This window comes from Schistocerca serialis, unplaced genomic scaffold (genome assembly GCF_023864345.2).
Source record: "Schistocerca serialis cubense isolate TAMUIC-IGC-003099 unplaced genomic scaffold, iqSchSeri2.2 HiC_scaffold_1417, whole genome shotgun sequence".
In the NCBI taxonomy this organism is placed as follows: Eukaryota; Metazoa; Arthropoda; class Insecta; order Orthoptera; family Acrididae; genus Schistocerca; species Schistocerca serialis.
Genome location: NW_026047644.1, coordinates 34235926 through 34253931, shown reverse-complemented (window position 1 = coordinate 34253931; position 18006 = coordinate 34235926).

The following is an 18006-nucleotide window of genomic DNA, read 5'->3' as shown; positions in this document are numbered from 1 at the left end:
TTCGGATGCAAACTCTGTGTTTCATCGTCAATTTGAAGGTCCAAGGGATACAGTAAACCTGAAGTGAAGCATCGGAATCTAAAACTGGACTCACAGGAGATGATCAAATCATAGAAAGTGAGAGAGTCAGTCCTCTTGTACTTAAGTCGCCATTGTGATTTTGGTATTAAATTCGGATGCAATTTCTGTGTTTCATCGTCAATAAGAAGGTCCAAGGGAAGTGAAGCATCGGAATCTAAAACTGGACTCACAGGAGAGGTTCAAATCATACAAAGTGAGAGTGTCAGACCTCTTTTGCTTAAGTCGGCATTGTGCGTTTTGAATTTAATTCCGATGCAATTTCTGTGTTTCATCGTCAATAAGAAGGTCCAAGGGATACAGTAAAACTGAAGTGAAGCATCGGAATCTAAAACTGTACTCACAGGAGATGTTCAAATCATAGAATGTGAGCGAGTCAGTCCTCTTGTACTTACGTCGACATTTTGATTTTGGTATTAAATTCGGATGCAATTTCTGTGTTTCATCGTCAATAAGAAGGTCCAAGGGATACAGTAAACCTGAAGTGAAGCATCGGAATCTTAAACTGGACTCACAGGAGAGGTTCAAATCATAGAAAGTTAGAGTGTCAGTCCTCTTGTACTTACGCCAGCATAGTACCTTTTGTATTAAATTCGGATGCAAACTCTGTGTTTCATCGTCAAATAGAAGGTCCAAGGGATACAGTAAACCTGAAGTGAAGCATCGGAATCTAAAACTGGACTCACAGGAGAGGTTCAAATCATAGAAAGTGAGAGTATCAGTTCTCTTGTACTTAAAACGGCATTTTGCTTTTTAAATTTAAATCCGATGCAATTTCTGTGTTTCATCGTCAATAAGAAGGTGCAAGGTATACAGTAAACCTGAAGTGAAGCATCGGAATATAAATCTGACCTCATAGGAGAGGTTCGAATCATAGAAAGTGAGAGTGTCAGTCCTCTTGTACTTAAGTCGCAATTGTGCCATTTGTATTATATTCGGATGCAATTTCTGTGTTTCGTCGTCAATAAGAAGGTCCAAGGGATACAGTAAACATGAAGTGAGGCACCGGAATCTAAACCTGGACTCACAGGGGAGGTTCAAATCATAGAAAGTGAGAGTGTCAGTCCTCTTGTACTTAAGTCGCCATTGTGCCCTTTGTATTAAGTTCGGATGCAATTTCTGTTTTCATCGTCAATAAGAAGGTCCAAGGGATACAGTAAACCTGAAGTAAAGCATCGGAATCTAAAACTCGACTCACAGGAGAGGTTCAAATCACAGAAACTTAGAGTGTCAGTCCTCTTGTACTTAAGTCGGCATTGTGCCTTTTGTATTAAATTCGGATGCAAACTCTGTGTTTCATCGTCAATAAGAAGGTGCAAGGGATACAGTAAACCTGAAGTGAAGCATCGGAATCTAAAACTGGACTCACAGGAGAGGTTCAAATCATAAAAAGTTAGAGTGTCAGTCCTCTTGTACTTAAGTCGGCATTGTGCCTTTTGAATTTAATTCCGATGCTATTTCTGTGTTTCATTTCAATAAGAAGGTCCAAGGGATACAGTAAACCTGAAGTGAAGCATCGGAACCTAAAACTGGACTCACAGGAGAGATTCAAATCATAGAAAGTGAGAGTGTCAGTCCTCTTGTACTTAAGTCGGCATTGTGCCATTTGTATTAAATTCGGATGCAATTTCTGTGTTTCATCGTCAATAAGAAGGTCCAAGGGATACAGTAAACCTGAAGTTAAGCATCGGAATCTAAAACTGGACTCACAGGAGAGGTTCAAATCTTAGAAAGTTAGAGTGTCAGTCCTCTTGTACTTAAGTCGGCATTGTGCCTTTTGTATTAAATGCGGATGCAAACTCTGTGTTTCATCGTCAATAAGAAGGTCCAAGGGATACAGTAAACCTGAAGTGAAGCATCGGAATCTAAAACTGGACTCACAGGAGAGGTTCAAATCATAGAAAGTTAGAGTGTCAGTCCTCTTGTACTTAAGTCGGCATTGTGCCTTTTGAAATTAATTCCGATGCTATTTCTGTGTTTCATTGTGAATAAGAAGGTCCAAGGGATACAGTAAACCTGAAGTGAAGCATCGGAATCTAAAACTGAACTCACAGGAGATGTACAAATCATAGAAAGTGAGATTGTCGGTCCTCTTTTTCTAAAGTGGCCATTGTGATTTTTGTATTAAATTCGGATGCAATTTCTGTGTTTCATCGTCAATAAGAAGGTCCAAGGGATACAGTAAACCTAAAGTGAAGCATCGGAATCTAAAACTGGACTCACAGGAGAGGTTCAAATCATACAAAGTGAGAGTGTCAGACCTCTTTTGCTTAAGTCGGCATTGTGCGTTTTGAATTTAATTCCGATGCAATTTCTGTGTTTCATCGTCAATAAGAAGGTCCAAGGGATGCAGTAAAACTGAAGTGAAGCATCGGAATCTAAAACTGGACTCACAGGAGATGTTCAAATCATAGAATGTGAGAAAGTCAGTCCTCTTGTACTTAAGTCGACATTGTGATTTTGGTATTAAATTCGGATGCAATTTCTGTGTTTCATCGTCAATAAGAAGGTCCAAGGGATACAGTAAACCTGAAGTGTAGCATCGGAATCTTAAACTGGACTCACAGGAGAGGTTCAAATCATAGAAAGTTAGAGTGTCAGTCCTCTTGTACTTATGTCAGCATAGTACCTTTTGTATTAAATTCGGATGCAAACTCTGTGTTTCATCGTCAAATAGACGGTCCAAGGGATACAGTAAACCTGAAGTGAAGCATCGGAATCTAAAACTGGACTCACAGGAGAGGTTCAAATCATAGAAAGTGAGAGTATCAGTCCTCTTGTACTTAAAACGGCATTGTGCTTTTTGAATTTAATTCCGATGCAATTTCTGTGTTTCATCGTCAATAAGAAGGTGCAAGGTATACAGTAAACCTGAAGTGAAGCATCGGAATATAAATCTGACCTCACAGGAGAGGTACGAATCATAGAAAGTGAGAGTGTTAGTCCTCTTGTACTTAAGTCGCAATTGTGCCATTTGTATTAAATTCGGATGCAATTTCTGTGTTTCGTCGTCAATAAGAAGGTCCAAGGGATACAGTAAACATGAAGTGAAGCATCGGAATGTAAACCTGGACTCACAGGGGATGTTCAAATCATAGAAAGTGAGAGTGTCAGTCCTCTTGTACTTAAGCCGCCATTGTGCCTTTTGTATTAAGTTCGGATGCAATTTCTGTTTTAATCGTCAATAAGAAGATCCAAGGGATACAGTAAACCTGAAGTAAAGCATCGGAATCTAAAACTGGACTCACAGGAGAGGTTCAAATCATAGAAAGTTAGAGTGTCAGTCCTCTTGTACTTAAGTCGGCATTGTGCCTTTTGTATTAAATTCGGATGCAAACTCTGTGTTTCATCGTCAATTAGAAGGTCCAAGGGATACAGTGAACCTGAAGTGAAGCATCGGAATCTAAAACTGGACTCACAGGAGAGGTTCAAATCATAAAAAGTTAGAGTGTCAGTCCTCTTGTACTTAAGTCGGCATTGTGCTTTTGAATTTAATTCCGATGCTATTTCTGTGTTTCATTGTCAACAAGAAGGTCCAAGGGATACAGTAAACCTGAAGTGAAGAATCGGAACCTAAAACTGGACTCACAGGAGGGATTCAAATCATAGAAAGTGAGAGTGTCAGTCCTCTTGTACTTAAGTCGGCATTGTGCCATTTGTATTCCATTCGGATGCAATTTCTGTGTTTCATCGTCAATAAGAAGGTCCAAGGGATACAGTAAACCTGAAGTAAAGCATCGGAATCTAAAACTGGACTCACAGGAGAGTTTTAAATCATAGAAAGTTAGAGTGTCAGTCCTCTTGTACTTAAGTCGGCATTGTGCCTTTTGAATTTAATTCCGATGCAATTTTTGTTTCATCGTCAATAAGAAGGTGCAAGGTATACAGTAACCCTGAAGTGAAGCATCGGAATATAAATCTGACCTCACAGGAGAGGTTCGAATCATAGAAAGTGAGAGTGTCAGTCCTCTTGTACTTATGTCGCAATTGTGCCATTTGTATTAAATTCGGATGCAATTTCTGTGTTTCGTCGTCAATAAGAAGGTCCAAGGGATACAGTAAACCTGAAGTGAAGCATCGGAATCTAAAACTGGACTCACAGGGGAGGTTCAAATCATAGAAAGTGAGAGTGTCAGTCCTCTTGTACATAAGTCGCCTTGTGCCTTTTGTATTAAATTCGGATGCAAACTCTGTGTTTCATCGTCAATTAGAAGGTCCAAGGGATACAGTAAACCTGAAGTGAAGCATCGGAATCTAAAACTGGACTCACAGGAGATGATCAAATCATAGAAAGTGAGAGAGTCAGTCCTCTTGTACTTAAGTCGCCATTGTGATTTTGGTATTAAATTCGGATGCAATTTCTGTGTTTCATCGTCAATAAGAAGGTCCAAGGGATACAGTAAACCTGAAGTGAAGCATCGGAATCTAAAACTGTACTCACAGGAGATGTTCAAATCATAGAATGTGAGAGAGTCAGTCCTCTTGTACTTAAGTCGACATTTTGATTTTGGTATTAAATTCGGATGCAATTTCTGTGTTTCATCGTCAATAACAAGGTCCAAGGGATACAGTAAACCTGAAGTGAAGCATCGGAATCTTAAACTGGACTCACAGGAGAGGTTCAAATCATACAAAGTGAGAGTGTCAGACCTCCTTTGCTTAAGTCGGCATTGTGCGTTTTGAATATAATTCCGATGCAATTTCTGTGTTTCATCGTCAATAAGAAGGTCCAAGGGATGCAGTAAAACTGAAGTGAAGCATCGGAATCTAAAACTGTACTCAAAGGAGATGTTCAAATCATAGAATGTGAGAGAGTCAGTCCTCTTGTACTTAAGTCGACATTTTGATTTTGGTATTAAATTCGGATGCAATTTCTGTGTTTCATCGTCAATAAGAAGGTCCAAGGGATACAGTAAACCTGAAGTGAAGCATCGGAATCTAAAACTGGACTCACAGGAGGGATTCAAATCATAGAAAGTGAGAGTGTCAGTCCTCTTGTACTTAAGTCGGCATTGTGCCATTTGTATTCCATTCGGATGCAATTTCTGTGTTTCATCGTCAATAAGAAGGTCCAAGGGATACAGTAAACCTGAAGTAAAGCATCGAAATCTAAAACTGGACTCACAGGAGTGTTTTAAATCATAGAAAGTTAGAGTGTCAGTCCTCTTGTACTTAAGTCGGCATTGTGCCTTTTGAATTTAATTCCGATGCAATTTTTGTTTCATCGTCAATAAGAAGGTGCAAGGTATACAGTAACCCTGAAGTGAAGCATCGGAATATAAATCTGACCTTACAGGAGAGGTTCGAATCATAGAAAGTGAGAGTGTCAGTCCTCTTGTACTTATGTCGCAATTGTGCCATTTGTATTAATTTCGGATGCAATTTCTGTGTTTCGTCGTCAATAAGAAGGTCCAAGGGATACAGTAAACCTGAAGTGAAGCATCGGAATCTAAAACTGGACTCACAGGGGAGGTTCAAATCATAGAAAGTGAGAGTGTCAGTCCTCTTGTACTTAAGTCGCCATTGTGCCTTTTGTATTAAGTTCGGATGCAATTTCTGTTTTAATCGTCAGTAAGAAGGTCCAAGGGATACAGTAAACCTGAAATAAAGCATCGGAATCAAAAACTGGACTCACAGGAGAGGTTCAAATCATAGAAAGTTAGAGTGTCAGTCAACTTGTACTTACGTCGGCATTGTACCTTTTGTATTAAATTCGGATGCAAACTCTGTGTTTCATCGTCAATTAGAAGGTCCAAGGGATACAGTAAACCTGAAGTGAAGCATCGGAATCTAAAACTGGACTCACAGGAGATGATCAAATCATAGAAAGTGAGAGAGTCAGTCCTCTTGTACTTAAGTCGCCATTGTGATTTTGGTATTAAATTCGGATGCAATTTCTGTGTTTCATCGTCAATAAGAAGGTCCAAGGGATACAGTAAACCTGAAGTGAAGCATCGGAATCTAAAACTGTACTCACAGGAGATGTTCAAATCATAGAATGTGAGAGAGTCAGTCCTCTTGTACTTAAGTCGACATTTTGATTTTGGTATTAAATTCGGATGCAATTTCTGCGTTTCATCGTCAATAAGAAGGTCCAAGGGATACAGTAAACCTGAAGTGAAGCATCGGAATCTTAAACTGGACTCACAGGAGAGGTTCAAATCATACAAAGTGAGAGTGTCAGACCTCCTTTGCTTAAGTCGGCATTGTGCGTTTTGAATATAATTCCGATGCAATTTCTGTGTTTCATCGTCAATAAGAAGGTCCAAGGGATGCAGTAAAACTGAAGTGAAGCATCGGAATCTAAAACTGTACTCACAGGAGATGTTCAAATCATAGAATGTGAGAGAGTCAGTCCTCTTGTACTTAAGTCGACATTTTGATTTTGGTATTAAATTCGGATGCAATTTCTGTGTTTCATCGTCAATAAGAAGGTCCAAGGGATACAGTAAACCTGAAGTGAAGCATCGGAATCTAAAACTGGACTCACAGGAGAGGTTTAAATCATAGAAAGTGAGAGTATCAGTCCTCTTGTACTTAAAACGGCATTGTGCTTTTTGAATTTAATTCCGATGCAATTTCTGTGTTTCATCGTCAATAAGAAGGTGCAAGGTATACAGTAAACCTGAAGTGAAGCATCGGAATATAAATCTGACCTCATAGGAGAGGTTCGAATCATAGAAAGTGAGAGTGTCAGTCCTCTTGTACTTAAGTCGTAATTGTGCCATTTGTATTAAATTCGGATGCAATTTCTGTGTTTCGTCGTCAATAAGAAGGTCCAAGGGATACAGTAAACATGAAGTGAAGCAACGGAATCTAAACCTGGACTCACAGGGGAGGTTCAAATCATAGAAAGTGAGAGTGTCAGTCCTCTTGTACTTAAGTCGCCATTGTGCCTTTTGTATTAAGTTCGGATGCAATTTCTGTTTTCATCGTCAATAAGAAGGTCCAAGGGATACAGTAAACCTGAAGTAAAACATCGGAATCTAAAACTCGACTCACAGGAGAGGTTCAAATCATAGAAAGTTAGAGTGTCAGTCCTCTTGTACTTAAGTCGGCATTGTGCCTTTTGAATTAAATTCGGATGCAAACTCTGTGTTTCATCGTCAATAAGAAGGTGCAAGGGATACAGTAAACCTGAAGTGAAGCATCGGAACCTAAAACTGGACTCACTGGAGAGATTCAAATCATAGAAAGTGAGAGTGTCAGTCCTCTTGTACTTAAGTCGGCATTGTGCCATTTGTATTAAATTCGGATGCAATTTCTGTGTTTCATCGTCAATAAGAAGGTCCAAGGGATACAGTAAACCTGAAGTTAAGCATCGGAATCTAAAACTGGACTCACAGGAGAGGTTCAAATCATAGAAAGTTAGAGTGTCAGTCCTCTTGTACTTAAGTCGGCATTGTGCCTTTTGTATTAAATGCGGATGCAAACTCTGTGTTTCATCGTCAATAAGAAGGTCCAAGGGATACAGTAAACCTGAAGTGAAGCATCGGATTCTAAAACTGGACTCACAGGAGAGGTTCAAATCATAGAAAGTTAGAGTGTCAGTCCTCTTGTACTTAAGTCGGCATTGTGCCTTTTGAATTTAATTCCGATGCTATTTCTGTGTTTCATTGTCAATAAGAAGGTCCAAGGGATACAGTAAACCTGAAGTGAAGCATCGGAATCTAAAACTGAACTCACAGGAGATGTACAAATCATAGAAAGTGAGATTGTCGGTCCTCTTGTTCTAAAGTGGCCATTGTGATTTTTGTATTAAATTCGGATGCAATTTCTGTGTTTCATCGTCAATAAGAAGGTCCAAGGGATACAGTAAACCTAAAGTGAAGCATCGGAATCGAAAACTGGACTCACAGGAGAGGTTCAAATCATAGAAAGTTAGAGTGTCAGTCCTCTTGTACTTACGTCAGCATAGTACCTTTTGTATTAAATTCGGATGTAAACTCTGTGTTTCATCGTCAAATAGAAGGTCCAAGGGATACAGTAAACCTGAAGTGAAGCATCGGAATCTAAAACTGGACTCACAGGAGAGGTTCAAATCATAGAAAGTGAGAGTATCAGTCCTCTTGTACTTAAAACGGCATTGTGCTTTTTGAATTTAATTCCGATGCAATTTCTGTGTTTCATCGTCAATAAGAAGGTGCAAGGTATACAGTAAACCTGAAGTGAAGCATCGGAATATAAATCTGACCTCACAGGAGAGGTTCGAATCATAGAAAGTGAGAGTGTCAGTCCTCTTGTACTTAAGTCGCAATTGTGCCATTTGTATTAAATTCGGATGCAATTTCTGTGTTTCGTCGTCAATAAGAAGGTCCAAGGGATACAGTAAACATGAAGTGAAGCATCGGAATCTAAACCTGGACTCACAGGGGAGGTTCAAACCATAGAAAGTGAGAGTGTCGGTCCTCTTGTACTTAAGTCGCCATTGTGCCTTTTGTATTAAGTTCGGATGCAATTTCTGTTTTCATCGTCAATAAGAAGGTCCAAGGGATACAGTAAACCTGAAGTAAAGCATCGGAATCTAAAACTGGACTCACAGGAGAGGTTCAAATCATAGAAAGTTAGAGTGTCAGTCCTCTTGTACTTAAGTCGGCATTGTGCCTTTTGAATTTAATTCCGATGCTATTTCTGTCTTTCATTTCAATAAGGAGGTCCAAGGGATACAGTAAACCTGAAGTGAAGCATCGGAACCTAAAACTGGACTCACAGGAGAGATTCAAATCTTAGAAAGTGAGAGTGTCAGTCCTCTTGTACTTAAGTCGGCATTGTGCCATTTGTATTAAATTCGGATGCAATTTCTGTGTTTCATCGTCAATAAGAAGGTCCAAGGGATACAGTAAACCTGAAGTTAAGCATCGGAATCTAAAACTGGACTCACAGGAGAGGTTCAAATCATAGAAAGTTAGAGTGTCAGTCCTCTTGTACTTAAGTCGGCATTGTGCCTTTTGTATTAAATGCGGATGCAAACTCTGTGTTTCATCGTCAATAAGAAGGTCCAAGGGATACAGTAAACCTGAAGTGAAGCATCGGAATCTAAAACTGGACTCACAGGAGAGGTTCAAATCATAGAAAGTTAGAGTGTCAGTCCTCTTGTACTTAAGTCGGCATTGTGCCTTTTGAATTTAATTCCGATGCTATTTCTGTGTTTCATTGTCAATAAGAAGGTCCAAGGGATACAGTAAACCTGAAGTGAAGCATCGGAATCTAAAACTGAACTCACAGGAGATGTACAAATCATAGAAAGTGAGATTGTCGGTCCTCTTGTTCTAAAGTGGCCATTGTGATTTTTGTATTAAATTCGGATGCAATTTCTGTGTTTCATCGTCAATAAGAAGGTCCAAGAGATACAGTAAACCTAAAGTGAAGCATCGGAATCTAAAACTGGACTCACAGGAGAGGTTCAAATCATACAAAGTGAGAGTGTCAGACCTCTTTTGCATAAGTCGGCATTGTGCGTTTTGAATATAATTCCGATGCAATTTCTGTGTTTCATCGTCAATAAGAAGGTCCAAGGGATACAGTAAAACTGAAGTGAAGCATCGGAATCTAAAACTGTACTCACAGGAGATGTTCAAATCATAGAATGTGAGAGAGTCAGTCCTCTTGTACTTAAGTCGACATTTTGATTTTGGTATTAAATTCGGATGCAATTCCTTTGTTTCATCGTCAATAAGAAGGTCCAAGGGATACAGTAAACCTGAAGTGAAGCATCGGAATCTTAAACTGGACTCACAGGAGAGGTTCAAATCATACAAAGTGAGAGTGTCAGACCTCCTTAGCTTAAGTCGGCATTGTGCGTTTTGAATATAATTCCGATGCAATTACTGTGTTTCATCGTCAATAAGAAGGTCCAAGGGATACAGTAAAACTGAAGTGAAGCATCGGAATCTAAAACTGTACTCACAGGAGATGTTCAAATCATAGAATGTGAGAGAGTCAGTCCTCTTGTACTTAAGTCGACATTTTGATTTTGGTATTAAATTCGGATGCAATTTCTGTGTTTCATCGTCAATAAGAAGGTCCAAGGGATACAGTAAACCTGAAGTGAAGCATCGGAATCTAAAACTGAACTCACAGGAGAGGTTCAAATCATAGAAAGTGAGAGTATCAGTCCTCTTGTACTTAAAACGGCATTGTGCTTTTTGAATTTAATTCCGATGCAATTTCTGTGTTTCATCGTCAATAAGAAGGTGCAAGGTATACAGTAAACCTGAAGTGAAGCATCGGAATATAAATCTGACCTCATAGGAGAGGTTCGAATCATAGAAAGTGAGAGTGTCAGTCCTCTTGTACTTAAGTCGCAATTGTGCCATTTGTATTATATTCGGATGCAATTTCTGTGTTTCGTCGTCAATAAGAAGGTCCAAGGGATACAGTAAACATGAAGTGAAGCATCGGAATCTAAACCTGGACTCACAGGGGAGGTTCAAATCATAGAAAGTGAGAGTGTCAGTCCTCTTGTACCTAAGTCGCCATAGTGCCTTTTGTATTAAGTTCGGATGCAATTTCTGTTTTCATCGTCAATAAGAAGGTCCAAGGGATACAGTAAACCTGAAGTAAAGCATCGGAATCTAAAACTCGACTCACAGGAGAGGTGTACATCATAGAAAGTTAGAGTGTCAGTCCTCTTGTACTTAAGTCGGCATTGTGCCTTTTGTATTAAATTCGGATGCAAACTCTGTGTTTCATCGTCAATAAGAAGGTGCAAGGGATACAGTAAACCTGAAGTGAAGCATCGGAATCTAAAACTGGACTCACAGGAGAGGTTCAAATCATAAAAAGTTAGAGTGTCAGTCCTCTTGTACTTAAGTCGGCATTGTGCCTTTTGAATTTAATTCCGATGCTATTTCTGTGTTTCATTTCAATAAGAAGATCCAAGGGATACAGTAAACCTGAAGTGAAGCATCGGAACCTAAAACTGGACTCACAGGAGAGATTCACATCATAGAAAGTGAGAGTGTCAGTCCTCTTGTACTTAAGTCGGCATTGTGCCATTTGTATTAAATTCGGATGCAATTTCTGTGTTTCATCGTCAATAAGAAGGTCCAAGGGATACAGTAAACCTGAAGTTAAGCATCGGAATCTAAAACTGGACTCACAGGAGATGTACAAATCATAGAAAGTGAGATTGTCGGTCCTCTTGTTCTAAAGTGGCCATTGTGATTTTTGTATTAAATTCGGATGCAATTTCTGTGTTTCATCGTCAATAAGAAGGTCCAAGGGATACAGTAAACCTAAAGTGAAGCATCGGAATCTAAAACTGGACTCACAGGAGAGGTTCAAATCATACAAAGTGAGAGTGTCAGACCTCTTTTGCTTAAGTCGGCATTGTGCGTTTTGAATATAATTCCGATGCAATTTCTGTGTTTCATCGTCAATAAGAAGGTCCAAGGGATGCAGTAAAACTGAAGTGAAGCATCGGAATCTAAAACTGGACTCACAGGAGATGTTCAAATCATAGAATGTGAGAAAGTCAGTCCTCTTGTACTTAAGTCGACATTGTGATTTTGGTATTAAATTCGGATGCAATTTCTGTGTTTCATCGTCAATAAGAAGGTCCAAGGGATACAGTAAACCTGAAGTGAAGCATCGGAATCTTAAACTGGACTCACAGGAGAGGTTCAAATCATAGAAAGTTAGAGTGTCAGTCCTCTTGTACTTACGTCAGCATAGTACCTTTTGTATTAAATTCGGATGCAAACTCTGTTTTTCATCGTCAAATAGAAGGTCCAAGGGATACAGTAAACCTGAAGTGAAGAATCGGAATCTAAAACTGGACTCACAGGAGAGGTTCAAATCATAGAAAGTGAGAGTATCAGTCCTCTTGTACTTAAAACGGCATTGTGCTTTTTGAATTTAATTCCGATGCAATTTCTGTGTTTCATCGTCAATAAGAAGGTGCAAGGTATACAGTAAACCTGAAGTGAAGCATCGGAATATAAATCTGACCTCACAGGAGAGGTTCGAATCATAGAAAGTGAGAGTGTCAGTCCTATTGTACTTAAGTCGCAATTGTGCCATTTGTATTAAATTCGGATGCAATTTCTGTGTTTCGTCGTCAATAAGAAGGTCCAAGGGATACAGTAAACATGAAGTGAAGCATCGGAATCGAAACCTGGACTCACAGGGGAGGTTCAAATCATAGAAAGTGAGAGTGTTGGTCCTCTTGTACTTAAGTCGCCATTGTGCCTTTTGTATTAAGTTCGGATGCAATTTCTGTTTTCATCGTCAATAAGAAGGTCCAAGGGATACAGTAAACCTGAAGTAAAGCATCGGAATCTAAAACTGGACTCACAGGAGAGGGTCAAATCATAGAAAGTTAGAGTGTCAGTCCTCTTGGACTTAAGTCGGCATTGTGCCTTTTGAATTTAATTCCGATGCTATTTCTGTGTTTCATTTCAATAAGAAGGTCTAAGGGATACAGTAAACCTGAAGTGAAGCAGCGGAACCTAAAACGGGACTCACAGGAGAGATTCAAATCATAGAAAGTGAGAGTGTCAGTCCTCTTGTACTTAAGTCGGCATTGTGCCATTTGTATTAAATTCGGATGCAATTTCTGTGTTTCTTCGTCAATAAGAAAGTCCAAGGGATACAGTAAACCTGAAGTTAAGCATCGGTATCTAAAACTGGACTCACAGGAGAGGTTCAAATCATAGAAAGTTAGAGTGTCAGTCCTCTTGTACTTAAGTCGGCATTGTGCCTTTTGAATTTAATTACGATGCTATTTCTGTGTTTCATTGTCAATAAGAAGGTCCAAGGAATACAGTAAACCTGAAGTGAAGCATCGGAATCTAAAACTGAACTCACAGGAGATGTACAAATCATAGAAAGTGAGATTGTCGGTCCTCTTGTACTAAAGTGGCCATTGTGATTTTTGTATTAAATTCGGATGCAATTTCTGTGTTTCATCGTCAATAAGAAGGTCCAAGGGATACAGTAAACCTAAAGTGAAGCATCGGAATCTAAAACTGGACTCACAGGAGAGGTTCAAATCATACAAAGTGAGAGTGTCAGACCTCTTTTGCTTAAGTCGGCATTGTGCGTTTTGAATTTCATTCCGATGCAATTTCTGTCTTTCATCGTCAATAAGAAGGCCCAAGGGATACAGTAAACCTGAAGTGAAGCATCGGAATCTAAAACTGGACTCACAGGAGATGTTCAAATCATAGAAAGTGAGAGAGTCAGTCCTCTTGTACTTAAGTCGCCATTGTGATTTTGGTATTAAATTCGGATGCAATTTCTGTGTTTCATCGTCAATAAGAAGGTCCAAGAGATACAGTAAACCTGAGGTGAAGCATCGGAATCTAAAACTGGACTCACAGGAGATGTTCAAATCATAGAAAGTGAGAGAGTCAGTCCTCTTGTACTTAAGTCGCCATTGTGATTTTGGTATTAAATTCGGATGCAATTTCTGTGTTTCATCGTCAATAAGATGGTCCAAGAGACCTGAGGTGAAGCATCGGAATCTAAAAGTGGACTCACAGGAGAGGTTCAATTCATAGAAAGTTAGTGTCAGTCCTCTTGTACTTAAGTCGGCATTGTGCCTTTTGAATTTAATTCCGATGCTATTTCTGTGTATCATTGTCAATAGAAGGTCCAAGGGATACAGTAAACCTGAAGTGAAGCATCGGAATCTAAAACTGGAGTCACAGGAGAGGTTCAAATCATAGAAAGTTTGAGTGTCAGTCCTCTTTTCGTTACGTCGGCATTGTACCTTTTGTATTAAATTCGGATGCAAACTCTGTGATCCATCGTCAATTAGAAGGTCCAAGGGATACAGTAAACTTGAAGTGAAGCATCGGAATCTAAAACTGGACTCACAGAAGAGGTTCAAATCATAGAACGTGAGAGTCAGTCCTCTTGTACTTAAGACGGCATTGTGCCTTTTGAATTTAATTCCGATGCAATTTCTATGTTTCATCGTCAATAAGAAGGTGCAAGGTATACAGTAAACCTGAAGTGAAGCATCGGAATATAAATCTGACCTCACAGGACAGGTTCGAATCACAGAAAGTGAGAGTGTCAGTCCTCTTGTACATAAGTCGCAATTGTGCCATTTGTATTAAATTCGGATGCAATTTCTGTGTTTCGTCGACAATAAGAAGGTCCAATGGATACAGTAATCCTGAAGTGAAGCATCGGAATCTAAAACTGGACTCACAGGGGAGGTTCAAATCATAGAAAGTTAGAGTGTCAGTCCTCATGTACTTAAGTCGCCATTGTGCCTTTTGTATTAAGTTCGGATGCAATTTCTTTATCATCGTCAATAAGAAGGTCCAAGGGATACAGTAAACCTGAAGTAAAGCATCGGAATCTAAAACTGGACTCACAGGAGAGAATCAAATCATAGAAAGTTAGAGTGTCAGTCCTCTTGTACTTAAGTCGGCATTGTGCCTTTTGCATTAAATTCGGATGCAAACTCTGTGTTTCATCGTCAATTAGAAGGTCCAAGGGATACAGTGAACCTGAAGTGAAGCATCGGAATCCAAATCTGGACTCACAGGAGAGGTTCAAATCATAAAAAGTTAGAGTGTCAGTCCTCTTGTACTTAAGTCGACATTGTGCCTTTTGAATTTAATTCCGATGCTATTTCTGTGTTTCATTGTCAATAAGAAGGTCCAAGGGATACAGTAAACCTGAAGTGAAGCATCGGAACCTAAAACTGGACTCACAGGAGGGATTCAAATCATAGAAAGTGAGAGTGTCAGTCCTCTTGTACTTAAGTCGGCATTGTGCCATTTGTATTCCATTCGGATGCAATTTCTGTGTTTCATCGTCAATAAGAAGGTCCAAGGGATACAGTAAACCTGAAGTAAAGCATCGGAATCTAAAACTGGACTCACAGGAGAGGTTCAAATCATAGAAAGTTAGAGTGTCAGTCCTCTTGTACTTAAGTCGGCATAGTGCCTTTCGAATTTAATTCCGATGCAATTTTTGTTTCATCGTCAATAAGAAGGTGCAAGGTATACAGTAACCCTGAAGTGAAGCATCGGAATATAAATCTGACCTCACAGGAGAGGTTCGAATCATAGAAAGTGAGAGTGTCAGTCCTCTTGTACTTATGTGGCAATTGTGCCATTTGTATTAAATTCGGATGCAATTTCTGTGTTTCGTCGTCAATAAGAAGGTCCAAGGGATACAGTAAACCTGAAGTGAAGCATCGGAATCTAAAACTGGACTCACAGGGGAGGTTCAAATCATAGAAAGTGAGAGTGTCAGTCCTCTTGTACTTAAGTCGCCATTGTGCCTTTTGTATTAAGTTCGGATGCAATTTCTGTTTTCATCGTCAATAAGAAGGTCCAAGGAATACAGTAAACCTGAAGTAAAGCATCGGAATCTAAAACTGGACTCACAGGAGAAGTTCAAATCATAGAAAGTTAGAGTGTCAGTCCACTTGTACTTACGTCGGCATTGTACCTTTTGTATTAAATTCGGATGCAAACTCTATGTTTCATCGTCAATTAGAAGGTCCAAGGGATACAGTAAACCTGAAGTGAAGCATCGGAATCTAAAACTAGACTCACAGGAGATGATCAAATCATAGAAAGTGGGAGAGTCAGTCCTCTTGTACTTAAGTCGCCATTGTGATTTTGGTATTAAATTCGGATGCAATTTCTGTGTTTCATCGTCAATAAGAAGGTCCAAGGGATACAGTAAACCTGAAGTGAAGCATCGGAATCTAAAACTGGACTCACAGGAGAAGTTCAAATCATAGAAAGTTAGAGTGTCAGTCCACTTGTACTTACGTCGGCATTGTACCTTTTGTATTAAATTCGGATGCAAACTCTATGTTTCATCGTCAATTAGAAGGTCCAAGGGATACAGTAAACCTGAAGTGAAGCATCGGAATCTAAAAGTAGACTCACAGGAGATGATCAAATCATAGAAAGTGGGAGAGTCAGTCCTCTTGTACTTAAGTCGCCATTGTGATTTTGGTATTAAATTCGGATGCAATTTCTGTGTTTCATCGTCAATAAGAAGGTCCAAGGGATACAGTAAACCTGAAGTGAAGCATCGGAATCTAAAACTGGACTCACAGGAGAGGTTCAAATCATACAAAGTGAGAGTGTCACACCTCGTTTGCTTAAGTCGGCATTGTATGTTTTGAATTTATTTCCGATGCATTTTCTGTGTTTCATCGTCAATAAGAAGGTCCAAGGGATACAGTAAACCTGAAGTGAAGCATCGGAATCTTAAACTGGACTCACAGGAGAGGTTCAAATCATAGAAAGTTAGAGTGTCAGTCCTCTTGTACTTACGTCGGCATAGTACATTCGGATGCAAACTCTGTGTTTCATCGTCAATTAGAAGGTCCAAGGGATACAGTAAACCTGAAGTGAAGCATCGGAATCTAAAACTGGACTCACAGGAGAGGTTCAAATCATAGAAAGTGAGAGTGTCAGTCCTCATGTATTTAAAACGGCATTGTGCCTTTTGAATTTAATTCCGATGCAATTTCTGTGTTTCATCGTCAATAAGAAGGTGCAAGGTATACAGTAAACCTGAAGTGAAGCATCGGGATATAAATCTGACCTCACAGGAGAGGTTCGAATCATTGAAAGTGAGAGTGTCAGTCCTCTTGTACTTAAGTCGCAATTGTGCCATTTGTATTAAATTCGGATGCAATTTCTGTGGTTCGTCGTCAATAAGAAGGTCCAAGGGATACAGTAAACATGAAGTGAAGCATCGGAATCTAAACCTGGACTCACAGGGGAGGTTCAAATCATAGAAAGTGAGAGTGTCAGTCCTCTTGTACTTAAGTCGCCATTGTGCCTTTTGTATTAAGTTCGGATGCAATTTCTGTTTTCATCATCAATAAGAAGGTCCAAGGGATACCGTAAACCTGAAGTAAAGCATTGGAATCTAAAACTGGACTCACAGGAGAGGTTCAAATCATAGAAAGTTAGAGTGTCAGTCCTCTTGTACTTAAGTCGGCATTGTGCCTTTTGTGTTAAATTTGGATGCAAACTCTGTGTTTCATTGTCAATAAGAAGGTCCAAGGGATACAGTAAACCTGAAGTGAAGCATCGGAATCTAAAACTGGACTCACAGGAGAGGTTCAAATCATAGAAAGTTAGAGTGTCAGTCCTCTTGTACTTAAGTCGGCATTGTGCCTTTTGAATTTAATTCCGATGCTATTTCTGTGTTTCATTGTCAATAAGAAGGTCCAAGGGATACAGTAAACCTGAAGTGAAGCATCGGAATCTAAAACTGAACTCACAGGAGACGTACAAATCATAGAAAGTGAGATTGTCGGTCCTCTTGTACTAAAGTGGCCATTGTGATTTTTGTATTAAATTCGGATGCAATTTCTGTGTTTCATCGTCAATACGAAGGTCCAAGGGATACAGTAAACCTAAAGTGAAGCATCGGAATCTAAAACTGGACTCACAGGAGAGGTGCAAATCATAGAAAGTTAGAGTGTCAGTCCTCTTGTACTTAAGTCGGCATTGTACCTTTTGTATTAAATTCGGATGCAAACTCTGTGTTTCATCGTCAATTAGAAGGTCCAAGGGATACAGTAAACCTGAAGTGAAGTATCGGAATGTAAAACTGGACTCACAGGAGAGGTTCAAATCATAGAAAGTGTGAGTGTCAGTCCTCTTGTACTTAAGTCAACATTGTGCCTTTTGAATTTAATTCCGATGCAATTTCTGTGTTTCATCGTCAATAAGAAGGTGCAAGGTATACAGTACACCTAAAGTGAAGCATCGGAACCTAAAACTGGACTCACAGGAGAGGTTCTAAACATAGAAAGTGAGAGTGTTAGTCGTCTTCTACTTACGTCGGTACTGTGGCTTTTGAATTTGATTCCGATGCAATTTCTGTGTTTCATCGTCAATAAGAACGTCCAAATGATACAGTAAACCTGAAGTGAAACATCGGAATCTAAATCTGACCGCACAGGAGAGGTTCGAATCATAG